Here is a 17,623-nt window from a genome sequence, read left to right on the forward strand (position 1 = left end):
CAAGATGTGATTTAAGATTCATGTCTTGTGATCTCTATTACAATATCCTATATTGATTACATTTTATCACATCACATATGGGAACAAACCCTGTCCTTAGTTGACTAAATCTAATTAGGTTGGAAGCTATTCAATTGTGCCTTGATATCACAGAATGAAATGCAAACACAAAATTGAAAGGTAAAACCATGTAGAACAAGTGATGCAAGATCAAAAAGATTAAAGTGTAGATACAAATCAAGAGTTACCATAAGGATGTTCTTTGTCCTTGGGAACCCTTGCAGCTTTAAATGATATCAATGCCACACCACTCAGAACCTGCAAAGACCATAAGTTCAATTCAGAAGATAATGTTTACAAAGTTGAATCAACATCACTGTAACCCACAGTGCAGGAGCGGATGCAAGTGTAAGGTGGCAGATCCATCGAACCCATTACTCTCAACTCCACTTCTATATGCACAGTTAAAATTTTGTTCAAAATATGTATTTACATGGACCAATGAATTAGGCAACGCAAAGTAAATATGCTCAGGAATAGCAATCACAACATCACATTCCACGGGAGCTTCAGTAGCTAGAATTTCCCTGAAAGAATGCCTAGACTCATAAACAAACCTTCCAAACACCACTGAATTAGGTAATGCAAAATAAATCTGCTCAAAGATACAAGATTTAGGTTCAGAATGAGGCATCAAACAAATAGAATGAACCCCTTTGTCCACCACAACAACCTCACCAGGAAGTACGTCCATTTCATAAGTAGCCTCAATCAAATCCAAAGCACACGTCTTGGAGGCGAAAACAATGGCACCATTACTTCTCCTACCTATAACCAATGGCCTAAAACCATAAGGATCCCTAACAGCAACCAACTTATCCTCAGTAGCAAACATCATAAAATAAGCACCCTTAATCTTTTCACAAGCTTCAACAATCCTCAAAAGAAAAGGCCTTGCTTTCGATAAAGCAATAAGGTGAAGAACCACTTCAGTATCAGAACTCGTATTAAATATCAACCCATTCTCCTCTAATTCACCACAAAATTGTTTATAATTCACTAAATTCCATTTATGAGCAACACCAACTGACCCAAATCTATAACTAGCAACAAAAGGTTGAACATTCTTCAACATAGATGCACCAGCAGTAGAATACCTTACGTGACGAATAGCCAAATCACCCGGTAATCGATCAAGTTTTAACTCGCTAAACACATCAAAAACCAACCCAACACCAGTAATCGACTTATGCACATTATCATTAACGCATATAATTCCAGCGCCTTCTTGACCATGGTGTTGAAGAGCATGAAGTGCTAAATAGCAAAGACGAGAAGCTTCAGAGTTCCATATATACCCAGAACGTCGCACTTTTCTTGAGGTTTATCATCAGCATCGAAATACGACTCGAATGAATGTCTATCCAGGTCGGGTTGACCCGAATAAATGACGTCGGTTAATGGGTTTTTGAAGGCGCAAGTGGTGAGAGTTCTGTCGTGGTTGTAGGGTTTAGGGAGGGTTTTAGTCGCTAAAGATAGCAGCTTTTGAGATGGAGAGAAAAAGGGTTTATCGACGGGTGATGAATATGGGGCTTGTTCACGGCGACAACGGTGGCAGTGGCGGCGGCGGCGACCATGGTGGTGGGAAAACAGAGACAAAGGGGCTAGTAATTAGGCACTAGTAATTAGGCGCTAGTATAGGTTTTAGGGAAATTAGATTTTTTATTTTGGATTTTTTTTCCCTCTCAAAGCTCCCAATTAACATTAAGGACAAGATAAAAAAATATTAGAGACCAAATTTTTTTCCTTCACAATAAAATATACTTTTAAGGACCTTAATTTAATCTCGTCATAATAAATATTCTTTTAGAGATTAATTTATTAACTCGTTCCTGAAAGTTGATCTTAAAAAAATCCTTTTCTTGTAGTGAAATAAAGTATATAAATTATACACTATGAGAACATCACTTGTAATTAAAAAATGTCCTAAATGGTAGACCACACCGTCTCAACTTAAAGTTTTACTATATTCACGTATACAATATACAAATACAAGAAAGAAGCACGGATATACAGATATCACATATACAAGTAAGAAAAAAGTACAAATACACAGATGTAACATTAAACACAATAATGCAACATAGAAGGGAACAATATATATCAAGTGCAATGAAGATGTAATGTCACACAACCTCTGTATACACCTACCGAGTTGTGCTCCCGAGGTAGGACCCATGGGTGGTTTGTCAACCAATATAAAATTGAATATCCAATAAAAATATCCATAACTAATGTTTCAGGTATCTCCATGGTGGTACAAATGTTTCATGAATATAAGAGTGAAATGAGACACAAAAATCAAACACATTGTACAATAAGATCAGGTGCATATAGTATGAGGTGTATTGAGAAAGATGTTAAAATATTAGAGATTCTCGCACAACCTTTATATACACCTGGTGAGCAGTTCTCCCAAGGTAGGACCCAAAAAGGTTAATCAACCCATATACCCAATATCCAATACCAATATCCATAACTCCTCTCTGGTACTTACATGGACCGGGGTATATAAAGATGTGACAAACAGAATATTTCTAGTATTCTCACAGTGGTACCAATGATTCATTAATGTATATTATATGAGGATGTAATGCTTAACAGAATGAGAATTTTCAAAACCAACCAATATACCAACCATGCGTGTCAAAATTTACTTGATATGCCAACCATCCCTGAAATGAGTGTAATCCATATGACAATAGAGTAAAATACACAACAATATGCCATTGTTACCACATAATATCAAATTTAGGATTTTTCTCAGGAGGAAACGATCAAATAAACATACACAAGGCCAAGCACATCATATACGACCCCAGACAGTCTGACATAGCAAATGATGTCTCAAAATCACCAAAGAGCAACAACATAGGCTCCCACTTGGGCACACAATAATAATAAAGTTATTTCATGATTACTTCTGACACCCATAACATGATTTTTTACCAATATTGACTACCCAGCCCACTCTAAAGAAAGTTAAGTCATAACATACCTCGAATAAAAAAACCCCCATAAAAAAACCTCCTATCAAGAAGCCTTCCCCTTAATAACATCCTCAAAATCAATAAAATATACAAATATAGAATCTACAAATAAAAAAAGCCAACGATACCCACATTGCCCATTTTTGAATCGGGGCGAAATGGACCATCGAAATAGATTTTTTAAAAATAAGCATAAATTTGTAATTTAATTTTATAAACATGTTCACAATACTCATAGGAGTCTATATATGAAATCCTATGCAATAACGAGTTAAAAACATGGTTCAAATCAAAGAAAGACCATTTTTAAGCTTTACTAACAAAAACCATCGAAACTCATTTTGAAATCAAGAATTTAAAGTTTTTTAAAAGATCACATTGAGAGGAAAAATTATAATTATAATAATAAAAACTTACCCATGGCAGAAATCTCGAAAACCCCTATGAAATCTTTGGAATCCGAGCTCCCAAGCCCCCAAAATGGTGAAAATAGTGTTTTGATTCTCAACATAGGTAGAAATTACAAAAAAATAGAAATTCTTGGTAAATGGGAGCAATGGAGTTATAAATTGATAGGCAATGAATATAAAAGAAGAATGCATCAAAATCAGAGCTTTCTAACTTCAAAAATGTCAAAAATATGAAATAGGGTTGATTTTGATTCTAACCATCGACAATGGCCGTTAAAGCGGCCTGGTCAAATCTATAAGGCCTCTAAATAGTTGACCAGCCATTTTAGCACCTACACCAATACCATCTACCTTCAAAACTTATTTTGGACCCCCGAAACTCATTCAAAACCCTATAAACACGGTCTAATAGTAAAATTTGAACGTAAAACATGTTTTGGATCCAGTGGAATCATAAAATTTACAAAAAATGATCACTATAACAAAATTGGCCCCCTAGACCCTATTTCACAACTTCTTGAATCAAGGGTCAAAATGAGATATAAAAGCTTTACAACCAAATCAACTATGTTACCAACCTAAAATCGACATTCCAGATCTGCTGGTATAGTCCGTTTTACCATCCGAGGCACAAATCATTAAATATTGACCAAAGTCATCTATGAATCCTTTTAAACCACCAAAAATTAAAAACTCACACAAATCACACCAAAATGCATTAGGATCTATGCTAATTATCCCTATATCCCAAAAATACCACAAAGCAACCATGGGAAAACTTAAAATGGTCAAATCATAGAGAAATAAATAATTCACATAAGTCACAAAAATTCAAGTCATTAAATCATCCACCACTAAGAATCTTGTTCATCTCGAACTAAAGGTAAGTGAAATACATAAATCAACAAAAAGTTATGGATAAATACCATGCATATCAAACTCAACCTTCGAAGTTGACTCATCTATAGGTCGATGTCTCCACTGAACCTTAGCCATTAGAATATCTATAAAAACACAACACTCTCATATCCATAGGTAAGATGGAGATAGGCTCCTTAACAAAACAAAAGTTCTCATCTAACATCACCGAATCCCAACTAATTATACAAGAATTATCTGAAATATAATGCCAAAACATGGAAAAATGGAAAAATAGATAAACAGATGATAAGTCTCGGGGTAAAGTTAAATCATAAGAGATATCCCCAATAGTTTAAAGAATCTTAAAAGGTCCAATATACCTGATACGAAGCTTTACCCTCTTACCAAACCTCATCACACCCTTCTTACATGACAAAAGATGGATGACTCGATAACTAACACTAAATCTCAAGGCATGAAGTCAACAACTCACATAACACATCTTCCTACTCTAAGTCGCTCGAAGTCTATCCTGGATGACCAAAAATCTAACAAAGGACTCTTGAAGAAAGTCTTTTGAGGTATAATCTCAGAAACCTCACACCAATCAAATAGAGAGTGACAATGCCTACCATAAAAAGCCTCAAAAGGAGTAGTCTCAATTGTTAAAGCTTAGCTATTATTATATGCAAAATGTGCCAAAGCTAGATGTTGCACTCACTGACCTTCAAAGTCCATGATAAAAGTGCAAAGCATATCCTCCTAAACTTGAATAGTTTGCTCTGACTGACCATCGATTGATGGGTCAAAATTCACACTAAGATTAACCTGACTACCTAAATCTTCCTGAAAGGTTTTCTAAAAGTGCATTGTGAACACTAAACCTCAATCTGAAATGCTAGATATTGGAATACCATGAATATGAATTATCTCAAAATATAGATAATGACCAACTTCTCAGTAAAAAAATCATAAATAAAAATAAAATCAGTAGATTTTGTCAATCAATCCATAATGAACCATACACTTTATCACCATGAATAGTACGAGGCAAACAATTCACGAAGTCCATAGCGATCTATTCCCATTTCCACATGGGAATGGGTAATATTTGAAGTGAACTAACATGACTCAAATTCTCAGCCTTCACATATTGGAAATATAGGAAACAAGCTACAAAATGTGCAACATCCTTCCTCACACTACCCCATAGGTAATATTATCTCAAATCTTGATACACCTTAGGCACTCCTAAATGGATGGAACACCTACAACAATCAGCCTACTAAAAAATTAATCTAATCATATCACCCATTATAGGCATGCAAACTCAGACACAAATCCTCAAAACACTATCTAAATCTACAAAAGCTTCCTTAACCTCTCAACTAAACACTTTATCTAGAATCACTCCCAATTCATATAATGACCCTTCAGGTCATTTCCTATATTTATTCTTATCATGTCCATTTGAGCTTCTCCATAGTTACTCCTAGTCATTTATGACTTGTTGGGACCGACAGTTTGGTTACTGGGTAATTCTTCTGGTTTTTAGAGCAAATTGCATAATTTGATATTTTTGTTGGTTTGAAATATCTACAAACCCAAACATCAGTAAAATCATCTTAAATGAAAATTCTAACTTTACCAGAAGAACAAGAATATCTACTTTAGTCTAGTTAAATCTTTTGTTGGGGTCCCAATGCACCCGATCTTATTTCAACCTATTGGTTGTAAAATTGAAAATTGGAAAGAATGGGTTAGGATCTATATTTGGTCAAAACAATCTCAAATTGAAAATATGACATTGCCATCATGATTGGAACATCAAATTTAGGCTAGGAAGACCCTTGGTTCTAGTGCTAAGGCCTCCAGACTTATTTTGGGCTATTGAGCATATTATATGAAAAGTGATGAAACTATAGGTGTGGGGCCTTCTTTTTGCCTAAAAAATCTCCAATGAAAGTGTACATGATTCCAATAAATTTTAAATGTGGTATACACTCCAAATTAACTATTGGATCAAGTTCTCTGGAATCCGTAAGAGTTTTGAGGGTCAAAAACTTATTTTTAGGTTTCCTGTCATCTGGTGTAACCACGATCGTAGACAAGAGTGTACGATTGTGAGTAGCATGATCATGGACCATATGACAGTTATTGCAACATCGAAGAAACTGTAGGGGCTATATAAAATCCCCAAGACACGTTTGGCTTCACCATTTAGACCTAGAAATACCAAAATAAGTGTAATAACTAAAAATTAGATATTGAGGGTTACTTAGGAGCTTAATTATCATCTTGTGTCGTAATTCCCTTTAAGATTAAGGTAACAATTTCATTAATTTAGGCTTGAATCTCTTATTTTGAACCCAAAATGCCAATTTAGCTTAGGGATTGATTTTAACCCAAAGTATGATTAGTTTTCACCCATTCTTTGAGGGTTATGATTCCTTATTTATGTTTGAACATTAGGTTGGTCTCAAAAAATCATTTTTTGTACGTGGAACCCACTTGGGCTTTTGGTTTCCTTTTTGTACCCGAAGCAAAATAGTGAAATTGGGTATCATTAGATTCATATTGACGAATAGATTATGGCTTTGATATTGTGATGGCATTTTGAGATTATAAAGTAAAGACAAACATATGGTTCATGAAGTTAAGTTTTGTGGTTTTGTCTTGTGGTAGGCTTCTGTCCACTTTTCTTCATAGATAATGTTTAATTATATTGCACGTGAATATGGATGTTAGGCTTGACTATGAGTAGGATAAATTGGTCTTGATTGTTGATTTTTGGTAATTAGATGAGGGTTGTGGACCCAGAAGATGGTATGTTTATAACCATTTTGTATCCTATTGCCTTCCCTCTTTAGTTTAAATTTATTATAATATGGATATGATATAATCCTATGTTTGAAATATGGTATTAGCATTTGAAGAATGATTTGTATATTTAAAGTTATTGGGCTAGTGTGGTAGTATTGAAATCTTAAGTTGGGTAGAGTTGACTTGAGTACCCTTATTTCTAGTTGAAGTTGCTATCTTAGACTTGAATATGACTTACTTGATATCTAGAAGATGAACTAGATACCTTAGCCTTGTTTGGGGCATATTGTGCCCAATTATGGAAATTATAGATTAGAAATGGGATCGTTTAGCCCACTTAGGCCCAAGCATTTGTTAAGTCATATGGATTTAGTTCGGATGTTAGACATAGATAAGGGTAGTAAACCTTAGAATAAGGTTACTTCATATCTTGGTAACTTGTATTGTTGTTCCCTTATTGTGGCTTTTTAATTATGGTTATGATGCTCCTTGTGGAAGTGATATTGGGCATTTAGAGATGATATCCCTCCTAAATATGTTATGTGGCCGATAGAGATGCTATTTTTACTTAGACTTAATGATTGGCCTATAGTGATACAATTTCCTCACAGATTTGATGATTGGCCTATAGTGATACTATTTCCTCTTAGACTTGATGATTGGCCTATAAAGATGTTATTTTCTCTTAGACTTGATGATTGGCCTATAGAGTTACTATTTCTTTTAGTCAAGATTATTGGACCTTTTGAGATGATGTTCATTTTGGATATATAAATTGGCCTGAAGAAGTGATATTCCTTGTAGTCGTGATGTATGACCTATTGATATCAGATATCCTATAGACGATTACATGCCTATATATATTATACCTCCTAGATGTGTGATGTCTCTTGTGTGAGAGATGATTATATGCCTATATATATTATGCCTCCTAGACGTGAGATGCCTCTTGTGTGATGATTATTACATTCTTATTGATATTATGCCTCGTATATATCAGATTTCTTCTATATGTAAGATGATTACAAGTATGCTACGACTTATAAATATCATTATTAATATGAGTCCCGAATATGTGTATGGGCATAAGGCTGTAATTATTATGTTGTGATTATTTCGGATAAATTAATGGGCCAAGGGTCATGTTATGATATTGATTGAATAGCCAAAAAGTGTTTATCATTATAAATAATATGACTATAGTTTATGAATATGAATATGTATGTGTTGGTATACACATCTCTCCAGTATAGGACGGAGGAAGATGTGGTATGATGCTTATTATTCAACTGATTGAATACTGGTGAAGGTATGCATAGATTCGGTATGTTCATGATTATTTACCATAATAAATGATGTGTTTACAGTTGAAATATGATCTTATGACTTTTGTTCTTATTAGATGGTTAAGCTATATAGTAACTAGTTGTCTATTAAGGGACTATAGCACGGGAAGTCTAGGAATCTAATGTATTAGTTAATTTATCTTGCTTAGTTGAAACATGGTTGCTAGTGAACTAGTGAACTAGTAATTTATCTATTAAGGGACTACAGCACGGGAAGAGGTTATACGACGACTAGTGAACTAGTAATTCTCTTATAATAAGTGTTGGTTAACTAATAACGAGTAGTTGGGAAGTATTGACTTGATAAATATTCTTTGGTGATATGAGTATGTTTATGAGTATTTTAGTGTATCTTATTAAATAATGGTAATTGTGATGATATTGATACCCACCAAAGTTAGAGGATACTATTATGATAATATTTAGACCTGGAGAGACCGAAGGATACTATTGTGATGATATTGATACCCGAAAAGGCCGGAGGATACTATTATGATAATATTGATACCCAGAAAGGACGGAGAATAATACTATAATGATATTGATATCTGGAAAGATTGGAGGATACTGTTGTAATAATGTTGATACCTGACAATGCCAGCAATGCCATAGGATATATTGATGATATCTTGATACCCGACAATGCCAAAGGTTGATTATTTAGATGATGGTCCCGATGAGGATAGTTATGATAATTTGAGACATTTATTGTGTACTTTGCAGCCATTCTTACATCCGTATTTCCTATCACCATTATGTACAAATATCTATCAGCTTGTATAGGAGGTTGCATAGATATGGGTAATGAATATACCTTGTGTTGTATGTTGATTGAACCTTCCGAGCTTAGGGGGTGGGGGTACGCATAGGCTTGGCTAGGTATTTAGTTGTATGGAGTATCCAATTATTCATGTTGTTATTGATGTTGTTGTTATTATTGTTATGATTATTATTATTTCTATCTGATGACAGATTTATCTTTCATCCGGTATCGAGATTTGAGGTATGTCTTCAGCCTCTTCTATATTATGATTGCATTATTGTTAACAATTATTTCATGTCTAGCAATGCGGATTAGAAACTCCGAGTAAGATAGTATTTAAATCCCGATTCTATTTCAATGATGTCTCAAAATGAGAATATGATGATATAGGTTATGCTTTGAGATGACCTCCTGTTTATATGTATATATACCTATATATATATATATCTAGCTATATGAAGTTATGATACTACCGTATATCCCTTCCTTCATTGTTGATGTTGTATAGTCATTTCTTTGCCTTGTATATTACTATATATATTTTTTCTTCACTCTTTATTCATATATTGACCAGGGATATACGGTATAGCATTGACGTATATTGAATGTAGATGGAACATGATACTTTACCTTGATACTTCCAAAGTTTTATTATGTTAGACTCTTGGACATAAATAGGATAGTTGTTCTTTATTATCTCATTGACTTGCCATATGATTTCTCAAATCTTGGGTGTAGTTTTCATTCTGTGTATATGTTTTATATAGCTGCTTTATCTTTGGAGCTCAGTTGGCAGTAGCCTAATAGTACCATTTGTTTGATACTCACACTACACTTCTGCAGACTATGATCATAGTAAGGGTTATTATTGTTGATGTGTGCATCATGCAGAGCATCCTTGGTTCAAAGACTTAGAGTGATCTCATGACATTCGGAGCATTACTTATCTCTCTCTTATGCGTTAGACTAGTCTCTGAGTTGTATTCACAGATAAGTTCTATCAGTTTATATCTCTTGATATTTAACTTTTGTACTCTTTTTATATTAGAAGCTATTGTACTGATACAACTAGGTTGTGGGATTATTCTACTTATTGATCTTTATTTCATGTATTACGTATTCGTTTCCTTATATTTTTGAGTAGTCTGTTACTAGCCATTCCGGACTACGGGTTGGCTTGCCTACTGGTGGGTTATGGTAGGCGCCACCATGACCTGAGGAAATTGCATCGTGATAATCAAAAAACACCAAACTGATGATCTTAAATCTGCTCCATCAAGAAAGACCTAGCCTCGACAAATTCCAAAACACACTTAGGTGTCGAAAGATCAAGCCTAACCATCTAAGGCCAAACACCTCTCTTGGGTCAAAAGTTGAGAGAAACTACCCATGCTAGTTAACTTTTGGATTAAAGCATCCACAACCACATTAGCCTTTCTAGTATGATGGAGAATAGTAAGGCACGACCAAAATATTAACCTTTTTCACCACATGACCCAAGAAAGGGACATGCTCCAAAGAAAACTCACACTTAGAGAACTTAGTATATAACTTTTCATCCCCTCAGTCTCACAAGCATAATCAACAAATTGTCCTTGTGGTTAGACTTAGTCTTTGAAGAAACAAAGATTTGATCTATAAATAAAATCACAAAATAGAAAAGATAAGGTCAAAGTACCTAGTTTGTCAACTCTATAAATACGGTAGTGGCATTGGTAAACCCAAAGGACATGACCAAGAACTCATAAGGACTGTACCAGGTCCACAGAACTGTCTACAAAAAATATGAAGCTCTAATACATAACTAGTGATACCCAAACCTAAAATCAAACTTTGAAAATGCTGAAGCACCCTAAAGCTGATCGAACAAATCATTAGTACAAGGACAAGGATACTTATTCTTAATTGTCACCTTGTTCAACTATTGATAAGCAATACACATACACATAGATCCATCCTCTTTCTTCTCCAAGCAAGACAATCGCAACACTAGGTTAGATAAATCCCTTATAAAATAACTCCAGTAATTAATTCTTTAATTCATTCAACTCTACTAGGGCCATCCTATTAGAAGTATTGGAAATAGTCTTAGTGTCCAATTCGACATCAATCGTTATGTCAATATTATGATGCGAAGGTATACAAGACAAATTTGTAAGAAAAACTTCCATGAACTCACAGATTATATGAACAAAATCTAAAGAAGGAGGTGAAGCAACACTAGTATCACAAATATGGCCCAGATAAGATAAACATCCCCCCTCAATCAAGCAATAAGCATGAAATAAATATATAACTCTCATGGGACCCAAAAAAAACACACCCTTCCAAGCTATCCTTAGCATACTAGGCAAAGATAAGGTTACAATTTTAGCATAACATTGTAAAATAGCATGACACGAAGATAAAAGATACATACCCAAGATGACATCAAAATCTCCTAAATCTAGGACAATCAGATCTAACCAAGTCTCACTCCTAGAAAAAGTCACAACATAAGACTGTTGCACCCGATCTACCACTAAAGAGTCTTTTATAGGGGCAAATATATAGATAGGCATTGGTAGAGGCTCACTAGTAGAATAAAAACCTAAAGCTGCTAAACCCGAAGAACTACTACCTGAACTTTACAACACTGCATACACTCGTTTACTATGATACCTATGGAGGCCTATAGAATATTTACCTCAAGGATTGTCACCTCTAAACTAACTCATATAGTGTACCCTTATGATACCTTTCTAAGATATTCGAATAATAGACTTGGTCATCTTAGGGTGATCCTTTGTACACTAAAATGATTCCCCATACACTACCATCTAAGTCGAAGCTAGCTGAAGAGAAACATATAACCCCTTTATGAACTTCTAAATCTTCTTAGAATATGGCAATGCTGGCATAAGAATATCTGGACAATGCATGGAAACATGCCCTATACTCTATAACCATCATAGATATCTACTTTAAGTTATCAAACTCATCTCTTCTTTGATCTCTTAGATTGTGTGACATAAACATATTGAAAAATGCTTTAGCAGACTGATCCTAAGTCATCTCTGGGGAATTAAGAGGTCTGGAACTAACAAGTGACCTCCAATAATCTCTATATCCATCTCTCTACTAATAAGTAGTATAAGCAACCCTATGTGACTCAAGCAAACCAAGGTTATGCAAATTCATATGATAATCATTACGAACTCATAGGCATCCTCACCTATAGCACCACTGAACCTGGGTGGACTTAAATGAGTGAATCTCTCAAATCTCTTTTGATTCACAAAAAACATAACTATACTCACAATAATAGAGGCGTAGTGAATCTTGCAGGCTGAGATCCCTCTTGAAGAGGTAACATAGAAGAAGGTTGCACTCCTTATCTCAAAATGACATACTCATATATTGGGATAAATTGTAGTGAAATACCAAGGTATGAAATATACACACGTTATATAAGGAAATAAGTTATGTTTCCTAAAGATATATTATATCCTATCAAAGATAAATATGGCCATCTATATCATAATCTACGAGACTGTACTAGATACCCTATTCTTACACAAATGATACTTATGAAACCTAGCTTCTTTGATACCAATTTGTCATGACAAAAAAAATCAAGGGTCATGATGGCACTAGTCAAAGTAAGTCTTGACAAACAAGCTATCACCTCAACTGATATGAAAAAGGAAAATATACCATGAAACTAAGGCAAGACTCCTAAAACAGAGTAGGACCACATGCATATCATAATAATAGAAAATACATAAATAAAGATACCATACAGTATCCCAAACCCTAGTGTCAGTATAAAAACTACTAAATATATCTCAAATGTCAAAGATACAATAATAGAACAAAAGGATCATAAACTAACTCAAAATACAAAATAAGAAATGAAATAGATAAAAAGAGTTATTAGATCAACTCTAGAAGCATAGATCAATCGCTAACTCAAATATACTCATGATACCACCTAAATTAGATATGGTGTGGGGCATACATACCTAGATCTACACTGAAAGGGCATAGTAGGGTTGTATATAGTCCATTTGTTCTCAGTAGATATCATAGACTGACTGATCAAAGTAGAAAATATAGTATATAAAATACATTCTAGAGGTACATCACCTGTAATCAGAAAATCTCCCATATTGTAGCCCACGCTGTCTCCTCTAACAATTCTACAATATTCCCAAATACTATACAAAAATATGAGAAAGAAACACTGGTGATCAATGCCCAAAGTATACCTCTAAGGGATAAAATAGTTATTATCAAGTATAGTAACCCAATTATGATGGGGTCAAACCCATGGGGAAGATGCAGATTTATATTTATAGTATGCTAAACTCAATGGGCAAAACTGAAAGTAAATGGGGGGTTTGTTGTTGTAATCTCAAACAAGTAGCGAATCTCAACTTTGGTTGAAATAAGTTTGTGATAAACTCTAGGATTGTGTTCCCCCTGGCTTCTCAACTCAGTAAGTTTATCGTGCTATATTGAACAAACCCAGTACCTTACATGCAGAATCTTTTAAGTTATGTACCATCAACTGTATTTTAGACTGATTAGTAGATTTCATCCTTTACCTCTAGAGTTTAGGATGTCATAATACAAACCCTTATAATAGATCCCACTTAACTATTTTCTTTTGAGTCTTAACTTATTTGATGATAAATAACCATGTTACAAAGATGATACTGATTAGCCTATATCGATAGTTAATCTTTAAATTTCTATTTTAATTGTCTTTTCCTAGTCACTACTCATCTCGTGGAGTAAGTAGTGATACTCTAAGTAGGATCTTACTATTTTTAACCGCCAACACACCTATCGAGTCAAAGATAATACAGTACATGCAAAGATACTGGTTAAGAACAATTTATCACTTCCCCTACTTTATCAATAATCCAGGTTCCCAAAACCCTATCTAAAGGATTTAGTCATTTATGCTTCTGAAACGACCAACGGAGTATATAATCAAAAGCATCAAATGATATCTCAATGATCAATAAGTAAAACTCAAAGCCAACAATTTAATTATGAACCAAATTCCAGAACAAAGTAATCCAACGATCAAAATCCAAATATTTTAATGGAATATATATTTGTAACTGTTTAAAATGCATAAACTAACTAAAAAACTTTATAAGGGTATTTATAGGATACAAGAAAACCCTAAAAATTAAAACCCAAAGGTAAAAGGACAGTTAAGGTCGGTAGCCACTAACTTAGATCACCTAACTACCAATGTGGTCCTAAGTAAGTGTCAGAACTCCTGCACAACTTTTGCAACTCTCTGGACTTAGACCTTTGTCACTTACTATGTTCACATATGGATTGTATGTACTACATATGGATGATATATGCCCTTAGTAAGTGATATAGTCATCATTTTCCTGCTTCTGAGTCTCTAGACTTTAAGTACTAACACCTATTTTTGACCACCTATGCTCGATAAATGGAATATACGCCTAGAATTGCCTAACTAAGTAGCCCAAAACTTTTATTTTCATATTTTTCTTTAGTTTAGCATCCAAACCCCTAATTTCCTTCAAAACATACATAAATAACATTATATCTCACAAAACAACCTAAGAAACTTGAATATATTCATAATTTTAAGTATCAAAAGTGATATAAGTCCATATCACGTCAACGTCTTCAACTTATAACATTTTCATGTCCTCAGGAAACACAAAAAAATAAAACAAAAAAACAATGCTTAACAAGGAGAATCTAAGTTATCTAAGGCAGTTAATCATCAATTTAAGTTCAAACACATTACCCCCTCCAATATCAACAATCCATAACCAAATGTGTGTAAACAGCGAAGCACATCAATGATACACAAAGGAATCAAGGTATAGCAATTACATTAGTTACAAACAAACATGCATACATATAAGTTACACTACCTAGATAAGTAAATAGCTAGCAATACAACCCATGTTCCCTTACAATAAGGAATTCTCACTCACTCATATGAAATAAGCAAGTCGATGCGAGGACGATCAAGAGACACTCACACTCAAAAGATAATTTCAAAAAATACACATCAAAAACCCTAGGTTTGCCCTTATTTTCTTTGCCTTAGTTTTGAGACAATCAAACTAGGATCATTATAGGACTTTATTTGGATTGTAATGTAGGGTTGGGGGATGGTATGAGACATATGGATATCAAGTGACTAATCCTCCTTTGCACTATACAACATTTTGGGTCCACACTTTAACCAATTTCCTTTTATTACATCCTTATTTCTCTCTTTTTATTCTTCAATGCATATTCAAGTTGGGTGTTTTTTTTTCATTATTTTTCTTTTTCTTATTTTTCATATTTTTCTTTTTTCAACCACTCCCAACCCTACTTTATTTTCTCTTATTTTACCCTTCTTCATACCACTTTATATTATGCACTCATATAATAGTCACCCTCAATGTCTAAGAAGGATCAGGACCAAAATAGTATCATTGTAGCACAAATGGGAAAGTGAAAGGTGAAAACCAAGAAATGGGCTATAAGCCTCAAAAATTGGTATCAAGGGAAAGTATTTCACCTTGGGAATTTCATTTAGGATAAAAGTGGACTAATATAAATAATGGTCGATGATGTATCTCCTAATCGACTGTCCTATAACCTATGCAAGACCAGCCGGGCAAATTCTTGATCTAACACATAATGGGAACTAAGTAGCATTTCACGAACACGTGGAATAGAGCCACATCAGAAGATACTACCTCTCCAGTTAATATAAAAGTTAGATATGATTATCATGTCCCTAGTATAATTTCACAATAAGATCCATAATGGTCACAGATATATTAATCCACATAGTTCAATAAATAAATATTTGAGGGGTATCATTTTTTCTCAAAATCAAAAATAAAAAACATATCTTCCCTAAATACTTACAAATTTCCTAATTACACAAAAATACACAATACAAAACAAAACACATCATGAAATAAATTTTAAAGCCTAGACATGCATGTTTTACAACCATACTGTGACCGACAAAAAAAGAAGAACGACAATAAAAACTTGTGGTGGCTATGGTGTATCCCACCCCAACTAAAAACTATGTGTTATCCCCAGTGCGTATAAATAATACAAAGTAAGGGAATGAGGACATACCTGGGATGCACTAAGCATCTGTGTCTTCATAGAAAAAATCACCATATACCTTGCATTACCTCCCAAGTAGCACCTGATTTATTATTGTAGAATGACTCAGTTGCCTTAGATACTCAGACTTTGCCAAGGTCCACCTAAACATGGAATTCCACTTTCTTTAGGTCTCTCCTATAGTGCTTTACTCACTGCCCATTGACCTGGAATAGGAATTTACCATCATAATTTATCTCTATAGCACCATATGGGAATACCCAAACCTCGGTGAGTGACTAATACCACCCAGACTTAAACTGTTCACAAAATAAGCAAAGCCTTGAATTTTACAACAAGACCAAATCACCAGGTTCAATATCTCATTTCTCGATCTTCTTATCATGATATAACTTTATTCTTTGTTAGTATATGGCAAAACTTTAATTTTTAGTTGAGCAAGAGCAAGACGGAGTACTTGGAATACAAGTTTAGTGACTCAAGGTATGAGGAGGAGGTGGTAGTGAAGTTAGATTCTCAGGTGGTTTGCAAGAGGGATAGTTTTAAGTATCACAGGACTATGATTCAGGGGAATAGAGAGATAGATGAGGATGTCTCTCACTGTATTGAGGCTGGTTGGATGAAATGGAGGCTTGCTTCAGGTATTTTATGCGATAAGAAGGTGCCCCACAAGCTAAAATGCAAATTCTATAGAATTGCAATCTGACCTTCTATGTTGTATCTAGCGGAGTGTTGGCCGGTTAAGAATTCTCATATCCAGAAGTTGAAAGTGGTAGAAATGAGGATGTTGTATTGGATGTGTGGTTTCATAAGGACTGATAGGCTTAGGAATGATATTATTTGGGAAAGGGTGGGAGTAGTATCTATGGAGAAAAAAATGTAAGAAGTGAGGTTTAGATGGTTTGGTCATATGATGAGGTGGGGTATAGATGCCCCAGTTTATAGGTGTGAGAGGTTGGCCTTGGAAGGTTTTAAGCGGGGTAAGGGTAGACCAAAGAAATACTGAAGAGAAGTGATTAAGCGTGATATGGAGCAGTTACAGTTGATTAGGGACATGATCCTGGATAGAAAGGTATAGGGGAAAAACATTAGGATAGAGGGCTAAGGGTATGAATGAGTTGTAGCCAGTAATTAGGTAGACTTTGGTGTTCTTTGTTTGGTAATGTACAATCTTCTGTGGATGTTGTACCTATGTTATTTCATATGTTCCTTGATTTTGATGCTATTGCATACTACCGGGGG

At 34.4% G+C, this 17,623-nt stretch overlaps 1 pseudogene; it reads right to left on the reverse strand.

The window, feature by feature from the left end:
• Positions 1 to 16: 16 nt before the first annotated feature.
• On the reverse strand, positions 17 to 1,800 carry LOC107873123 (annotated as a pseudogene).
• Between the last annotated feature and the right edge of the window lie 15,823 nt (positions 1,801 to 17,623).

This window comes from Capsicum annuum, chromosome 6, assembly GCF_002878395.1.
Source record: "Capsicum annuum cultivar UCD-10X-F1 chromosome 6, UCD10Xv1.1, whole genome shotgun sequence".
Lineage (NCBI taxonomy): Eukaryota > Viridiplantae > Streptophyta > Magnoliopsida > Solanales > Solanaceae > Capsicum > Capsicum annuum.